At 35.7% G+C, this 16,785-nt stretch overlaps 1 protein-coding gene across 11 annotated transcripts in view; it reads right to left on the bottom strand.

Moving 5' to 3' along the window:
• Positions 1–16,785, bottom strand: part of GTDC1 (glycosyltransferase like domain containing 1) — a 429,626-nt gene that overhangs the window by 320,314 nt on the left and 92,527 nt on the right. For 9 of the 11 annotated variants that reach the window (XM_070389890.1, XM_070389957.1, XM_070389949.1 and 6 more), the window contains one exon: positions 2,869–2,934. The exons of the other annotated variants lie outside the window; for them this stretch is intronic. The gene's annotated coding sequence lies outside the window, so the exon portion shown is untranslated. The remainder of the gene's footprint in view (positions 1–2,868; positions 2,935–16,785) is intronic. 11 annotated transcript variants of the gene reach the window in all.

Below are 16,785 nucleotides of genomic sequence, written 5' to 3' on the forward strand. Positions count from 1 at the left end.
CTTACAAATAGCTGAGAAAATCAGAGAAGCAAAAGGCAAAGGAGAAAAGGAAAGATACACCCATTTGAATGAAGAGTTCCAAAGAATAGCAAGGAAAGTTAAGAAAGCCTTCCTATGTGATCAATGTAAAGAAAAGGGGAAAACAATAAAATGGGAAAGACTAGCGATCTCTTCAGGAAAATTAGAGATACCAAGGGAACATTTCATGCAAAGATGGGCACAATTAAGGATAGAAATGGTATGGACCTAACACAGAAGATATTAAGAGGAGCTGGTAAGAATACACAGAAAAACTATACAAAAAAGATCTTCATGACCCAGATAACCATGTGTGATCACTCACCTAGAGCCAGACATCCTGGAGTCTGAAGACAAGTGGGCCTTAGGAAGCATCACTACAAACAAAGCTAGTGGAGGTGATGGAATTTCAGCTGAGCTATTTCAAATCCTAAAAGATGATTCTGTGAAAGTGCTATACTCACTATGCCAGCAAATTTGGAAAACTCAGCAGTGGCCACAAGACTGGAAAAGGTCCATTTTCATTCCAATCCCAAGGAAAGGCAATGCCAAAGAATGCTCACACTACCACACAATTGCACTCATGTCACACGCTGGCTAAGTAATGCTCAAAATTCTCCAAGCAAGGTTTCAACAATACATGAACTAAGAAATTCTACATGTTCAAGCTGGATTTAGAAAAGGCAGAGGAACCAGAGATCAAATTGCCAACATCCGATGGACCACACAAAAAGCAAGAGAGTTCCAAAAAACATGTACTTCTGCTTTATTGACTACACCAAAGCCTTTGACTTTGCAGATCACAACAAGCTGTGGAAAATTCTTAGAGATAAGAATATCAGACCATCTTACCTGCCTCCTGAGAAAACTATATGCAGGTCAAGAAGCAACAGTTAGAACCAGACATGGAACAACAGACTGGTTCCAAATTGGGAAAGGAGTACATCAAGGCTGTATATTGTCACCCTGCTTATTTAACTTATATGCAGAGTACATCATGAGAAATGCTCGGCTGGATGAAGCACAAGCTGGAATCAAAATTGCCAGAAGAAATATCAATAACTTCAGAGACGCAGATGACACCACCATTATGGCAGAAAGTGAAGAGAAACCAAAGAGTCTCTTGATGAGGGTGAAAGAGGAGAATAAAAAGCTGATTTGAAACTCAACATTCAAAAAACTAAGATCATGGCAACTGGTCCCACCACTTCACGGCCAATAGATGGGGAAACAATGGAAACAGTGGCAGACTTTATTTTTTTGGCCTCCAAAATCACTGCAGACGGTGACTGTAGCAATGAAGTTAAAAGATACTTGCTCCTTGGAAGGAAAGCTATGACCAATCTAGACAGCACATTAAAAAGCAGAGACATTACTTTGCCAACAAAGGTCCATCTAGTCAAAGCTATGGTTTTTCCAGTGGTCATGTATGGATGTGAGAGTTGGACTGTGAAGAAAGCTGAGCACCGAAGAATTGATGCTTTTTCACTGTGGTGTTGGAGAAGACTCTTGAGAGTCTCTTGGACTGCAGGGAAATCCGACCAGTCCATTCTAAAGGAGATCAGTCCTTAACGTTCATTTTAAGGACTGATGCTAAAGCTGAAACTCCAGTACTTTGGCCACCTGATAGGAAGAACTGACTCCTTGCAAAAGACCCTGATGCTGGGAAAGATTGAATGCAGAAGGAGAATGGGACAACAGAGGATGAGCTGGTTGGATGGCATCACTGACTCAATGGAAATGAGTTTGAGCAAGCTCCGGGAGCTGGTGATGGACAGGGAAGCCTGGTGTGCTGTAGTCCCTGGGGTTGCAAAGAGTCAGACATGACTGAGTGACTGAACTTAACTGAATTGGGTGTTAACCATTCCTCTTCAGCAGCTTGTATTTTAAATATGAATTTGAGAGTACTGCAGATTGTGTGAGGAAAAAGTAAGCTCAGAGACTGAGTTATGCAGCTTATTTTTTTCAGGTTGTCTGGAGACTTCACCTGTATGATGCTGTATACAGTACATTAATAAAGAGCCTCCAAAGTTTAACAAAATGGTAGCCATTTGCCCTTCAAATGATTGAAACTTCTAGAAAGCAAAAGAGAAACTAATGAAAGGCAATTTTTTAAATCATATCAAGATTTTCAAGAAAAAATACAAGCAGTTTAACATTAATTTGCTTACTGCATCGCATGACATGTATCTACTATCTTGCTTTATTTCCTCTGACCTAGTCACACTAAGGTGTATATGCTTAAAAGGTCTCTAAGAGTTTCTTATAAAAATGACCTGAGATACTTCCCCAAGTGATAGAAGGTGATATAAACCACTCTAGAGAATATTCCACTCATATAATCTCAAAGCAACATTAATATTCAGAAAAAAAAAGTATTCTGATTCTTCATTACTCTGTCCTTTTCCATGATTAATCTAGAGCACGTATCATGCCCTGCAGTTACAGATGTTTCTTATGGGTCTGAATCATGAGTTATCTGCAAACCATCAGCCACTGTGGAGGCAGTGCGTGTAGGTGCCGCTGCAGATTCAAGACACTCAGTAAGCAGAACTGAACATCAAGCATGTGGGAGGTTGAAAAATAGAAAAGGGGAAAAAAGATTATAGTTATAGTAGATTTCCACCCCTTTAATAGCTCAGTTAGAAGAGTGAAATGTACAGGTTTGACCTAGCGTTTACTGAAACATTCTTCTAGTGGCCAAAGGGTGTGCCTGCATTTGGGGTATTTTTCGAGGGAAAGTAACTATGTCCTACCATCTCTGAAAACTATACTTAGTGGCTTTGATTCATGGAAATTTGTTCTGCTTGTTTTGTGGAGACAGACATATCCTGGCAGTTCCCCACTTACTTCTACTGCAATGTTTGTGGCAAGAAGGAAATATGTTCTTCCCTTGTAGTCTTCTTTAAGCACAACCTGGCAGAAAGATGATTTCCATTAGGTGCAAGCAAAAGAGGGGAAGCTGATTTTTAAACATAAGATTCAAACCAAATGTCATTATAGCACATTAAAGAACAGCTCAAATACTTTCACTGTGCTTGTTTTGTTTTAGAAACACTGCTGGAAACATATGAGCAGTAGTTCAAAAAAAAAAAAAAAAAACACCACGTTAAAAAAGAACCTTTGCTGTTATGCTGGAATTTACTAAAAGATAAAGGAGTACACCATTTACCCATTTTAGCAATAATCTCAGAAAACTACAAATGGTCACACCAGGGAAGTAATACAGACAATTTTGCACCTATAGCAACGGCTACTGGAGAGTGAGTGAGTGGGAGCAGAAGAAACAGGGCCTCAACACTGAAAGTCCTTGCTCCAGAGGATGAGAGGCTTCCCTCCATGGCAAGAGGCTGTGATCAGGTATTTGCCAAAAGATGCTGGTGAGCCTACAGGTAGCCAAATGTCTTACTGAGGTGCCTGGACTTATGAATCCATTAAAGTATTAGTACAGGTACTACCACAGATGATAAGCCCTGAAACAATTAAACAGAGTAAGTATATCAAAATTAGGAGTGCGGTATTTTAAAAGGAAGAAACCAACAAACAAAAAACTTCCTACATTGGAGAATAAACACCAAACAGAAAGCCCATGTCCTTTCTACATGACACTAGAATGATGATATTTTATGAGTAAATAGACAATCTGTTCATATTCCCTAAAAGAGTGTGAAAAATGTCTCAGATAAGTTTTTAACAACTTTTAAGTTTTCCTGCTTAAATAAGTAAGCTTCAGTTCTAAAAAAAAACAAAACAAAACCTCATCTTCAGCATATTTTATCCCCCAGTGACACCAGATGAATGAGAATCTGCTACACTATTAAAGCTTTATGAAAATTTAATTCATTATCAATACTATGATTTAATGATACATGGTTAAATGCTAAATATTAAATTAGCAATATAAAATGAGTCAAAGTGATAGCCTGGAATTTTAAACCACTTCAAGTTTTATTTAAGATCATCAGAGGTCAAAATGATCTGAGAATTACCTACCTTTCAAAAAATTTACATTCACAATTAAGACTGTGAGGGAATACAAAATGAAAAATTATGATAGTATTTCATATAAATATTTTGACCAAAATGAAAAGGTGCCATTAGAGTCATCCCAATTAAAAATAAAAATGCACTGATAAAATCACCAAGAACAAAAGTAGCCTGAAACCAATGCTGTGAATATTTTAAAATTTGTATTAAAAACTTTGTCATCATACCTGCATTTATTTTAAGCTTGACCCAAGTGCTTTACTCACTAAGCATTATCACTTTCAAGGTAAACCACATTTCTGTCTACCTCCTCTAGCAGTTACAGCTGCTGTGGTAGAGTTTTGTTGTTGTTGTTGCTTTTAACAGTAATAGCTAAAGGAAATTTGCAATATGCCATTGACATCGAAAAAGACGAACTATGTATAAATATCTCATGTGGATTTTTAAAAACTAAACCTAAGTCACATTAGAATCCCATAACTAGTCCTCATATATGATATCAGTGCAGTTACCTATAATATTCAAATAATTTTCCAACCAAATACCAAGGAACAATTTTAAATCAGAGAACCTGTTGAATTAAAATATTCCACAGACACCTTAGCACTATTGGTTGTGGGAAGGTATGGTTTCAGTGATGAGGGTTTTAACGGTTTTAATCCCACACACATGAGAAATTGATTCCACAGGCTAATCCACATATGGCTTAATACCTTAAACTTCAATCAACTGCTGGAAATATATTTTGTATTTGCCTATACACAGTATTTGGAAAGTTGAGCTTGGCAGAGCAAATATAGAGAGCTTAAATACAAAATGGAGTACATTGAGGAAAGTAGAATTTGAGTCGGATTTCCCAGTAGATTATCAGAGATTTACCTGGTATTTTCTAACTGACCCTTTCCCTTCTTCCCTTCTGAACCTCCACCCACCAGCTCCAACACACCCAGGTTCTATTTAAAAAGCAACCAGTAACCCAGCAGAGTAAAATAGGGTAGCACTAAGAAAAAAGTTCATGCTACTTTCCAGCCCACTCACTTATTTTAATGATTCATCAGGGAAACCCCAGTTGTTAAAATATACCTGAAATCTCATTAAATAGTAAAATAAAAAATGAAGAGCACAAAAAGATTTCTGCTTTGAAACATGTCATCAATGATTCCCCTAACAGAACCTATTAAGGGAAATATGCAGTAAAAATATATTTTGCTATTGAATAAAAAAGTTTCCTCAAAGTATTATAAAACATTCTATTATCACATTGGGGGGGGGGGCAGAGAGACAAGGATAAACGGATCCTATGAAAAGGTTATTTTTTAAAATTTCATAAAAGTCATTCATAGCAAATACATCCTAACCTCTAAAGCCTCAATGTAATCTCTGAAGACTGATAAATAATCAGATATCAAATGTAGTGCAAAAAACTCACAATCCTAAAATTATAGGCACTGATAATATTATACATAAATAAAGAAAAGTCTGACTAACAGTAAGGCATGAAATCCGATCCTGAGCATTAGTTTGAACTGAAAATAATGTACAACAGAAACTTATCATTATTTCATTATTTGATCATGGGGCATACAGCCTAATATTTATAATAACTTGTATACAACGGTGTATTTAAAAAGCAACATTTTTTTTTCTAAGTCTTAAATTCATACTGAAAAAGATGTGGCAGAAAATTCTATTCCCGCATAAGGCTACGGATATTCTAATTCCATCAACTCTGACTTTTGTTTCTTGTTGTGGTAACTAAGTGAGGATTTATGCACCCAAAGCAAAATTTGGTAAGATTTATATGCTACACCATTTGTGAGACAATCTAAAGCTATTTTCAAGCATGCTGTTCCAAATATATGATTTGCAATGATCTTTTAACACATGCTCTTTTAAAATTATAATCTTATATGCATATATGGCTATTTAATTTTCCATGACAAATATTTTCATTCTTTCTAGATTTGGGATATAACTTTCTGCTCAAAAATATCCATTACTTATGCCATGACTTGAATTAACACAAAATCTTGGGTATAACTATCAGTATCAAATGCAAATTCAAAAAATACCTACCCATACCAACATTATGATTTATTATTCACTTATTTTCACACATATGTAATTTCCACTAACAACTAGATGTGCATGTGTGTGTGTATGTATATATATATATATATATGTATGTATATGTATATCTATTACAAGTTCATTACCTTACATTTTTTAAAGTTATATTCAACATTATATAGCAAAATTATAACTTTGAAAATTTTTGTGAGTATACTGGTTTAATTCTACTGACAAAATACTAACCTTCTTTCAATTTTTCATTGCTATCAATTTCATGAATAACTTTAAACTATAAAACCAGCAATGAATTAGTTCTACTGAATACTAAGATTTTTTCAATTTGCTCACATTTTAAAATGTGGCAGCAAATTTATGAATCAATAGAATATTTTATACCAGAAAATTATGTCATCACTCATTTGAACTATTGCATTACCCTTTTAACTGGGTCTCCATGCCACCACACAATCTGGTTCCCAACACACCACTGTCCATAATCCAGCCACAAATAGTCATCCAAAATGCAAATCTGATCATGAAGTGACAAGCTCACATACCTTCCATATCTCCATCACCTAAGGACAAAACCCAAGGCACTAGACATGGCAGTTATGACCTTCCTTTTCAGGCCTGTTCCTTTCTTTTCACTGCAGCCTTGCTTCCCCTTCTCCCACTTCAATCCTCTTCCTCTACTTCCCCAATGTCATCGGAGCAATATCAAGCACTCACACTCATGTAGCTATTTTATATTTCTGTGACATTACATCTTTATCTTTTTTCTATCAGTCTTTTCTTCAAGTTCATCTGATGAAATTTTCTTACAATTTCTGCACATCAATCACCAACTCTATGAAGTCTTTCCCTGAACATTTCATAAACATGACTTGTTTTCTACTCTGTACGGTATCATAAGACTTTTTTCACTCTATTTCTGCATTCTGCTTCCTATGGGGCTGTAAAAAATTTGGAAGATAAGGGAACATGTCATTGTTTTCTCAAAGGGCTATCCCAGGATCTGCTACAGAGTGAATGTCACTAAGCTTTTTGTAAAGGTGAACTGAAGATTAGGAGGAAATGGGAAGTTGATTCTGCCTTTAAAGAAGTAACATTGCTTTCACCTTAACACCAGTCCTGAGCAAATCAGTGTCAGGAAGCAGCGCTATACCTGTTACTAATGATTTCCATTATTCCTGAAGCCTAGACTAAATCAAATAGCTAGTACAACTGAATACATTTTATATTTATTCTTTTTTCTTGCTGTTCACAGAAATCAGAATTTACTGAAATGAATAAATTATTTTCGTGTAGATATGTGTTTATCCTAACCTACTAATACAACAGAAGTAACTGTGATTAAAGAAGAGGGAGAAATACCATAAGCAACTGAATTCTAGGCCAAAGCAAGTTTCAAGGCCTAAGAGAATATCTGTGAGATCCATGAATTTTGAAAATCACCTACAGTTTTTTATTCTGTTTGATCTCTTGTCATCCTAGTTTAATACTAGACATGGAAGTAGGATGAGAAACCAATTCCCTCATCATCAATCTGGAGATCCCATTCCACATTTAGTAATTAGGCTTTTATTTAATGGGGAAGAAAAAAAGGCATTTTAAAATACTTTCTGCCAACAATTATGCATTTTATAAAAGTTTGACAAGATGAATAATGCATTTGCTTTCTCAAGATGGCAATTCTCCAAGCCTTCCACCTTCCTGAAACAGGCTGCAAATCAGCTCAGTGGGAGAAAATGGGGCTATATGACCCATTCAGATATGGACACCTATGTGCAGAAGCCAGCGTGAATTGCAAAATCATAGGTGGAAGGAAGGCTGCTGCCACTGTTCCACCACTTCTCTTTTACAGAAGAAGAAATAGAGACTATTGGAATCAAAGAATAAGTGACAGAAAAAACAAATATCACACATATGTGGAATCCAGAAAAATGGTACAGATGAACTTATTCAGAAGGCAGAAATAGAGACACAGATGTAGAGAACAAACATATGGACACTAAGGGAGGAAGCGGGAGTAGGATGGATTAGAATACTGGGATTGACATATATACACTACTATCTATAAAGTAGATAACTAATGAGAACCTACTGCATAGCACAAGGAACTCTCAATGCTCTGTGGTGACCTAAATGCGAAGGAAATCCAAAAAAGAGGGGATACATGTATACATATAGCTGATTCACTTTGCTCTACAGCACACACTAACATAATATTGTAAAGCAACTATAGTCCAATAAAAAATAATAATAAAATAGAATTTAAAAATTTAAAATTTTAATGTTTAATTACAAAAATTTTTAATGTGATAGAGCAAGGGTTTAAACTCAGAGCTTCTAACCCCATATTCACATATTTTCCCATTGAGCTTCACTCCAGGCATATGATATAACCTAAGTAAAAGATGCCTCCGTTTTCTAATCTTGGTAGTTTTTGCATTAAATAACAATATTATTATTATTATGTAAATAATATACTGCAGTATAAATGTATATGTTCATGGGATGTAAATGTCACTATTCTTTGATAAATGCATTTATTGTATAATATGGCTAATATTGGGGCTCTCTCAGGGGCTCAGTAAAGAATCTGCCGGCCAACTGCAGGAAACACAGGTTCGATCCTTAGATCACGAAGATGTTCTGGAGGAGGAAATGGCAACTCACTCCAGTATTCTTGCCTGGGAAATCCCATGAGGAGCCTGGTAGGCTACAGTCATGGGGCTGCAAAAAAGTCAGACACGACTTAGTGACTAAACAACAACAAACATATGTAATGATAACTCCCATTAGTCTGTAAACCTAGGACACTGGTGATGTAAGTCACACAGAACTGAACATCAAATAGTTAGGATCACAAATCTCAAACTTCTGTGATTTCTTCCTGAGTCCAGCATAATCAATCCTCTCCCTTTACCTCACAACTTTTATCCATCACCCACCAGCTCTAGACTGGCAACTTTTTGATAGGATAACAAGATGGATGAAGGACAATATCCAAGATTGATGTAACAAGAATGGAGTGTGAAGTGGGAGGGGAGAAGTCAGGCATAGGGCTATGTAGGAAATTATTTCATAAGCTGCTACAGTCACCATTAAACAAAGTCCAAGTGCCCTTGATAAAACAATCTGTAGTACTTCTCAGTGCTTATTCCCTGTAGACCACATTTACATGAGTGATTATATAGGACCCATTTCCTCCCCTGGATATTAAGTTCCATGAGGATACTGAACAGGTCTACTTGCTTACCACTAGACCCTCAGCAAGTAGCAAACAGAAGTTGTTCAACAAATGTGGTTGAGTCAATAAACCATAAAACCCTGTAAAAATGGCATTGATAATTTCTTCCTATTTCATTCAAGGTCGCAAATACTCACCCTTTACTACCACCAATTACTATTTACTCTCACAAACGTAACTTAATGCACACATTCTATCATCATCTAAATATAAGAGGTAGCATTTTATCATATTCAAAATGATACACTTTCTAAGGAAAACAGTTCTACCAATAGTCCTGGTAAGGTGTTTAGAAGTCATGTTGCACATCATGGGCAACTCTACCTTCTCTGAGCTGACTAGACTCCATAAGAATATTTAACCCAAGGACAGTCAAGTCTATAACCTGAAAGATTCAACTGGTTAACCATTAGACTGACATTTTTTATTAGACAGAGTCATTATCTTGCTACTCTACATTGACTTCTATGCCAAATTTTAACTCAGACCTGGTTTGTGCAAGGTAATTATAAATATACACACCACAGAAATTTAAAATAAAATGACTGGTTCTTAACTACACCAGTGCTAACATTTTCTAAGAATTTACTCCGTATTAACTAAGCCAAAAATTGTTGAGACATTCCCTCTTCTAGTAGGAGGCACATGTCACATTTTCAGTTAATTCTGAAACTGAAATAGCAAGGTTACTCTAACACAAATACATTCTCAGTGTCCTATTTGAAGTACTACAACCCAAGCAAACATGGGTGGCATTCCCTGATGAGTTGAAATAAATGTCACCAAGCATAATGTTCTGGATTTACTCACTTCCACTGAAAAATAAAAAGGACATAATCTCACAATCCAATCTGTTTATCAGTGAGGGAAATCAACTTAAAAGAAATACAAAATCCAGGGGCAAAAGAATATCAGGCAAACAGTTCGGAGACAAAAGAGAAATTTCCATAGAGGATTAGAGGGCTAGAAATGGAAATCCTTAGTACTGATGTTAGATATCTTTAATATTTTAATATTCATTTTGTATCAATTAAAGTACCCTGCAGTAACATGCTTTTTTTAAATGGTATTAGGAAATATGAGGGAAAGGCAAGATTAGAATCTGTCCTTTAAAATCCAAATCAACAAAATCATAAAGATGTATCAATTGAAATATTTAGTATTTTAACTTCTCTCATCTCCAAAGTTCCACATGAACACAGAAGTTTACTAGAAATAGCATTAGTTAAAAGTACGTTTTCTTCTATTTGTTTATTGCAGAAGGTTTTTTTCTAGTTGTCATGTATTTCTTAAGCAGCTTGTGATTTGCCAACAGTCTAAGACATATATTGGTGATTTATGAAGTCATCTCTAGATAGAGTTTAGAGATTGTTACTGATAAATTTTTAAAAGTCCAGAAACCCAGTTTAGACCAGGGCTGAGTAAATCTGGGGCTAATAGATGCGGTAATGAGAGCTGTATCACTATTTTTAAATATTACAAGGGGCATATCACTAGCTACTCACTATTATAAGAAAAAGAGTCAGTCTGATAATAATAGACTGGGATTTTAATATCATGAAGGTATTTAGGAATGAGTCTGTTGAGTAAAGTAAAGGCATTATGCAAACAAGGATGGATAATTTCTAGAAGGTCTGCTATTCTCCATAGTTTTGCACAGGCTGGCCCATATCATCTGACACAAAAGTTTCCACTAAAGAAGATAAGAAGCATAGCTCAAAGTTCCCTGATTGGAGCAAGCACTATGCCTTTTATCTATCTAGTGGCCTTGTTTGTCACTATTATCTCTTTATCAAATGGTTTTTCAAGGAGACATTCCAATGATACAAATATTTTGTCTAATGAGGCAGACCTTACAGTACACAGTATTCTTTGCAAACTACTCAAAGCCACATTCTGCAACCTCACCATCTCTTAAGTTAGTAATTTAATGGTTTGTAAATAGTGCATTCAAATAAGAGTAAGGTAGCCTGAGAGTTAATTAATTCTCCCTTGCATCCCTATCCAGCATATATGCCTACCTTATCTGGGACTCTAAGTCTCTAGATTAATTAGCATTCAAAGTCAACAAACAGCCTGAATCACTGTAGAGAGAGATTATAACTTAAACTCCTAAAACTAGGTACATAATATTATATATTTCATATAATAGTTCTTCAATTGATCTTAGTAGAACTGAATGACATAAAGAATACCTTGTTTCTGTTTATTATCCCTCTTGTTCAATGTTCCTTTTCCTGCTTTGTTTCTAAACTTTACTTGCAAGAACTAAATTTAAAATATCAAATAAACTCCTTCAAACTGTTTAGAGTAAACGTCTGCAGGGCACAATGTGTTACCCCCTCCCGGGAGGACCTATATATGACAAAGGAGCAACAGGTGATGATGAAATTTCAGCCATCTGCAAAGTGCAGTTGACCCGTGAACAACGAGAGGAAGAGGGGGTTAATCCATGTATAATTCATAGTAGGTTCCTCTCAATGTGTGAATTGAACCAACCACAGACCCAGAGGACTGCAGTATTTACTACTGAAAATATCTCAGTATATGCAGACCTGCGCAGGTCAAATTTGAGTGGTTCAAGAGTCAACTGTAGATCAGGATAGTTTGTGAATTAAAAGGACACTTCTCAGGTACTGAAGGCTGGTGCCTACTCTACTAATGTATAATGCTAAATTTGCTTGGAAGGATTAAAACATCCTTTCACATTAGAACATAATACAAAAGGCTTTAAAACTATGCATATCTTTTAATTCAAAACTTCTTATAAGAATTAACTCTGCAACTTGTCAAGAATCTTTTAATTAAAGTCTTTGCCAAAAATTGAAAGCAATCAAAATATAGAAAAAAAAAAAAAAGGCGGGGGGGGGGAATCTCTGATGATCAAATGATCAATGATCAAAAATCATAACAAAAACTGTTTACTGCGAATTCTTGGCAGTCCAGTGGTTAAGACCCCATACTTCCACCACAGGTGTGCAGGTTCAATCCCTGGTCAAGGAACTAAGATTATGCTCTGTGGTGTGATTAAAAAAAAAAAAAAAAACTGCATATTGGCATGGGAAAATGTCTTAACTATTGTATGACTGCAGGAAATGAATATACAAAAATATATGATGAAAAGATGTAGATGAGCATGAAGACGCATACATGCACACATGTAGACATAAATCATAAATAATCATTTATGATAGAATTACGAGTGATTTTGTTTTTCTCTTTGTGCTTCATTTTATTCTTCAAGTTATCCTCATTGAATTTGTTGCAACTTGTAATTAAAAGAAACTATAAATTTTTCTTAACTTTAGGGAAGGAGGCCAAATTGTTTGAAATGACATACTACTCACCAATTTCTGAACTCCCCTCCAGGAGATTGCAAGTGGTCTTCAAATTATTTTAACTACTTTTTCTATAAAGAAACTTATTAAAAACTATCATCAAGGGTTAAACTAATGGATTTAGGGTTAGTCACAAACACTATAATTTGATTTTGCAAATACTGCTTATCTAATGCTTGAAATACAATAATTAATTTAAAATGTACTTGAATTATTACATAATTGTAAACAGATCAAGATCTTTATTTACTATATATAGGAAAACTAGAGGTATATTTTGATAGTGTGTTAGGAACTAAAATACTATTTTGTACTTATGGTTTTGAATAGGAACATGGGTAGGTATAGCATGAGCTCAAAGTTTTAAATCAAGTTCAAGCAAAATGTCAAAATTAATTTGAGCCTTAAATACTTAGGTATGGGTCTTGAAATGAGAGGAAATATTCAATTAAGGTGAATAAAATTGAAAAGAACTTCTAGTTTCACACAATTTCCAAAGTGTCTGTACTAAGAAAGCAGAAAAATGTACTGCATAATCATCCATATGTGTTACACATGTTTAAAAAAAGAAAAAGACTGATTGGCTATCCAACTACAAGAGACACTATCTTAAAAGACTGTCTCCTCTCATAGCCACTCAGATATTTCCTATATTTAGATACAGGCAATAGGAGAATGGATACTCAATTAATTTGATTGAAAACCTGATACAGTTGAATTTTATGACATGTGAATTATATCTCAATAAAACTGTTAAACATAAATAAATAAATAAACATTAATTCAATGGCCTGCCTCTTGAGAAATCTGTATGCAGGTCATGAAGCAACAGTTAGAACTGGACATGGAACGACAGACCAGTTCCAAATAGGGAAAGGAGTACATCAAGGCTGTATATTGTCACCCTGCTTATTTAACTTATATGCTGAGTACATCATGAGAAATGCTGGGCTGGAAGAAGCACAAGCTGGAATCAAGACTGCCGGAGAAATATCAATAACCTCAGATATGCAGATGACACTATCGTTATGGCAGAAAGTGAAGATGAACTAAAGAGCCTCTTGATGAAAGTGAAAGAGGAGAGTGAAAACGCTGGCTTAAAACTCAACATTCAGAAAATGAAGATCATGGCATCTGGTCCCATCACTTCATGGCAAATAGATGGGGAAACAGTGGAAACAGTGACAGACTTTATTTTTTGGGGCTTCAAAATCACTGCAGATTGCGCCTACAGCCATGAAATTAAAAGACGCTTGCTCCTTGGAAGAAAAATTATGACCAACCTAGACAGCATATTAAAACGCAGAGACATTACTTTGTCAACAAAGGTCCATCTAGTCAAGGCTATGGTTTTTCCAGTAGTCATGTATGGGTATGAGAGTTGGACTCTAAAGAAAGCTGAGCACTGAAGAATTGATGCTTTTGAACTGTGGTGTTGGAGAAGACTCTTGAGAGTCCCTTGGACAGCAAGGGGATCCAGCCAGTCCATCCTAAAGGAAATAAGTCCTGCATATTCATTGGAAGGACTGATGATGAAGCTAAAACTCCAATACTTTGGCCACCTGATCCAAAGAACTGACTCATTGAAAAAGACCCTAATGCTGGGAAAGATTGAAGGCGGGAGGAGAAGGGGATTACAGAGGAAGAGATGGTTGGATGGCCTCACTGACTCAATGGACATGAGTTTGAGTAAACTGTGAGAGTTGGTGATGGATGGGGAGGCCTGGCGTGCTACAATCCATGGGATCGCAAAGAGTCAGACATAACTGAGCAACTGAACTGAACTCAATGGTAACTTAGACTTAGTAAATAAATATTTTTAAATAAAGCTTCCAAGTTCTAGTACTTTTTACAATTGAAATGCCATGTTTCATTTTCAAGTAAGAAGAAATAACTGTATTATTCCTGGAATTGTTTTCCAATATAACCATTTCATAGTATTTAACTTTTGAAATCATCTATACATTATTTTGCCAACAAAGGTCCATCTAGTCAAGGCTATGGTTTTTCCAGTGGTCATGTATGGATGTGAGAGTTGGACTGTGAAGAAGGCTGAGTGCCCAAGAATTGATGCTTTGAACTGTGGTGTTGGAGAAGTCTCTTGAGAGTCCCTTGGACTGCAAGGAGATCCAACCAGTCCATTCTGAAGGAGATCAGCCCTGGGATTTCTTTGGAAGGAATGATGCTAAAGCTGAAACTCCAGTACTTTGGCCACCTCATGCGAAGAGTTGACTCATTGGAAAAGACTCTGATGCTGGAGGCATTGGGGGCAGGAGAAGGGGACGACAGAGGATGAGACGGCTGGATGGCATCACCGACTCGATGGACGTGAGTCTGAGTGAACTCCGGGAGTTGGGGATGGACAGGGAGGCCTGGAGTGCTGCAATTCATGGGGTGGCAAAGAGTCAGACACGACTGAGCGACTGAACTGAACTGATACTGAAAAACTTGGGCCTCCCTTATAGCTCAGCTGATAAAGAATTTGCCTACAATGCAGGAGACCTGGATTTGATCCCTGGGTTGGAAAGATCTCTGAAGAGGGTATGCCAACCCACTCCAGTATTCTTGCCTGGAGAATTCTCATGGACAGAGGAGACTAGTGGGTTCCAGTCCCTGGGGTCACAGAGTTGGACATTAGTAAGCACAGCACAAGACCATACTGAAAAACTTAACCTCCAAATCTAGAAAGAAAACAATCTACAACTAAAAGAATATAAATAATTAAAAATTAGTCTCCAGAAAAGATAAAAACACTAATAAAAATACGAAACATGTAAATGAAAAATTGGATGCAAGTTTATCATTCCATCTATTTTTAGAGAGACACTAAGGAAATACTTAGTGTCTTTTCCTTTAGACATTAAGGAAATAATTATCAATATATAATTTTCCATATTTTAAAATGAGCACGAACTTTATATGAAAAATAAATCCTAATCCCAGGAAAGTGCCATGTAGCATTTTTTAACTTTATTACCACTTTGTTGACTCTCTGTCCCAGAGCAGATCACCTCCAACATTAATACTCTGACCTTATAGAAAAGTGACAGATAAAGTTTATGGTGAGAAAAAATGAGTTTTTATGGGTTTCCAAAAGGGAATTCTTAGGACACTGAAAGCCATATAATAATATTGATTTGATACCCAACTTTTTTACTGCCAAATTACAAACTTCAGATTTCTGGAAAAATGTCCAAGTGAACTTACAGTAAAATACAGTAAAAGAGAAGCCTGAGCTCACGATAAAAAGTCTAAATCACTTTGCAAACTTTAAATATACATATGCAATATATTTTTTTTTAATCAGATCTTTTTAAAGTTTTTAGTATCCCAAGGTTGACCTTTCACTTTGGGACTGAGTGATTTTCTTCCAGACATTTATACAAAGTCACACATAAGCTCACACCTTTCTGAGCAAATAATTTCCATGATTATTTCTAGTTTCCTTCTCTTTTAAAGGCAAATGTACAAGGTACAGACACAAGGATTACTTTCTTGTAAAACTATCTTCAAAAATCAATTAGAATATTCAAAATATTCCATTTTCACAAATGAAAATAAGTTACTTGCTGAAATGACAGTCTTCCATTTCACTGCCTTAAAAATTAAGCTGGCATGGATAATAAAAGAGTTTTCTAACTGGATATGCTTGGCATTCAAATATTTTTAAAACAAATACTAATCCATAATTAGATTTCACAGGCACAACCTATAGAAAATAGAATCTGCCTTTATTTTTCTGAGAGCAATGTTAATGATTTGATATCATAAAATTTGTAACAAAATCACTGCTTGCACAAGCCAATAAACAAACCTTCAGATGAATGTTTATTTTTCTTTACAGTCTAGTTTTGTTTGTTTGTTTTTTACCATTCATTCAGCAAATATCCATTGTGCCTACCACACACCCATTGCTGCTCTGGGTATCTGGGGATAAACTGGGCAACAAAACAAACGTTCCTGTTATTATAAGAAATTTCTTTTTAATTGGAATAAAAAGACAATCATGAAGTAAATGTATATCAGATGGTAGCAAGTACTATAAAGAAAAATTACACAAGGTAATAGAGAATAAGGTGCTGAGCACAGGGGCTGGGGAAGAGTAGGACTTTATAT

This window comes from Bos mutus, chromosome 2 (assembly GCF_027580195.1).
Source record: "Bos mutus isolate GX-2022 chromosome 2, NWIPB_WYAK_1.1, whole genome shotgun sequence".
In the NCBI taxonomy this organism is placed as follows: domain Eukaryota; kingdom Metazoa; phylum Chordata; class Mammalia; order Artiodactyla; family Bovidae; genus Bos; species Bos mutus.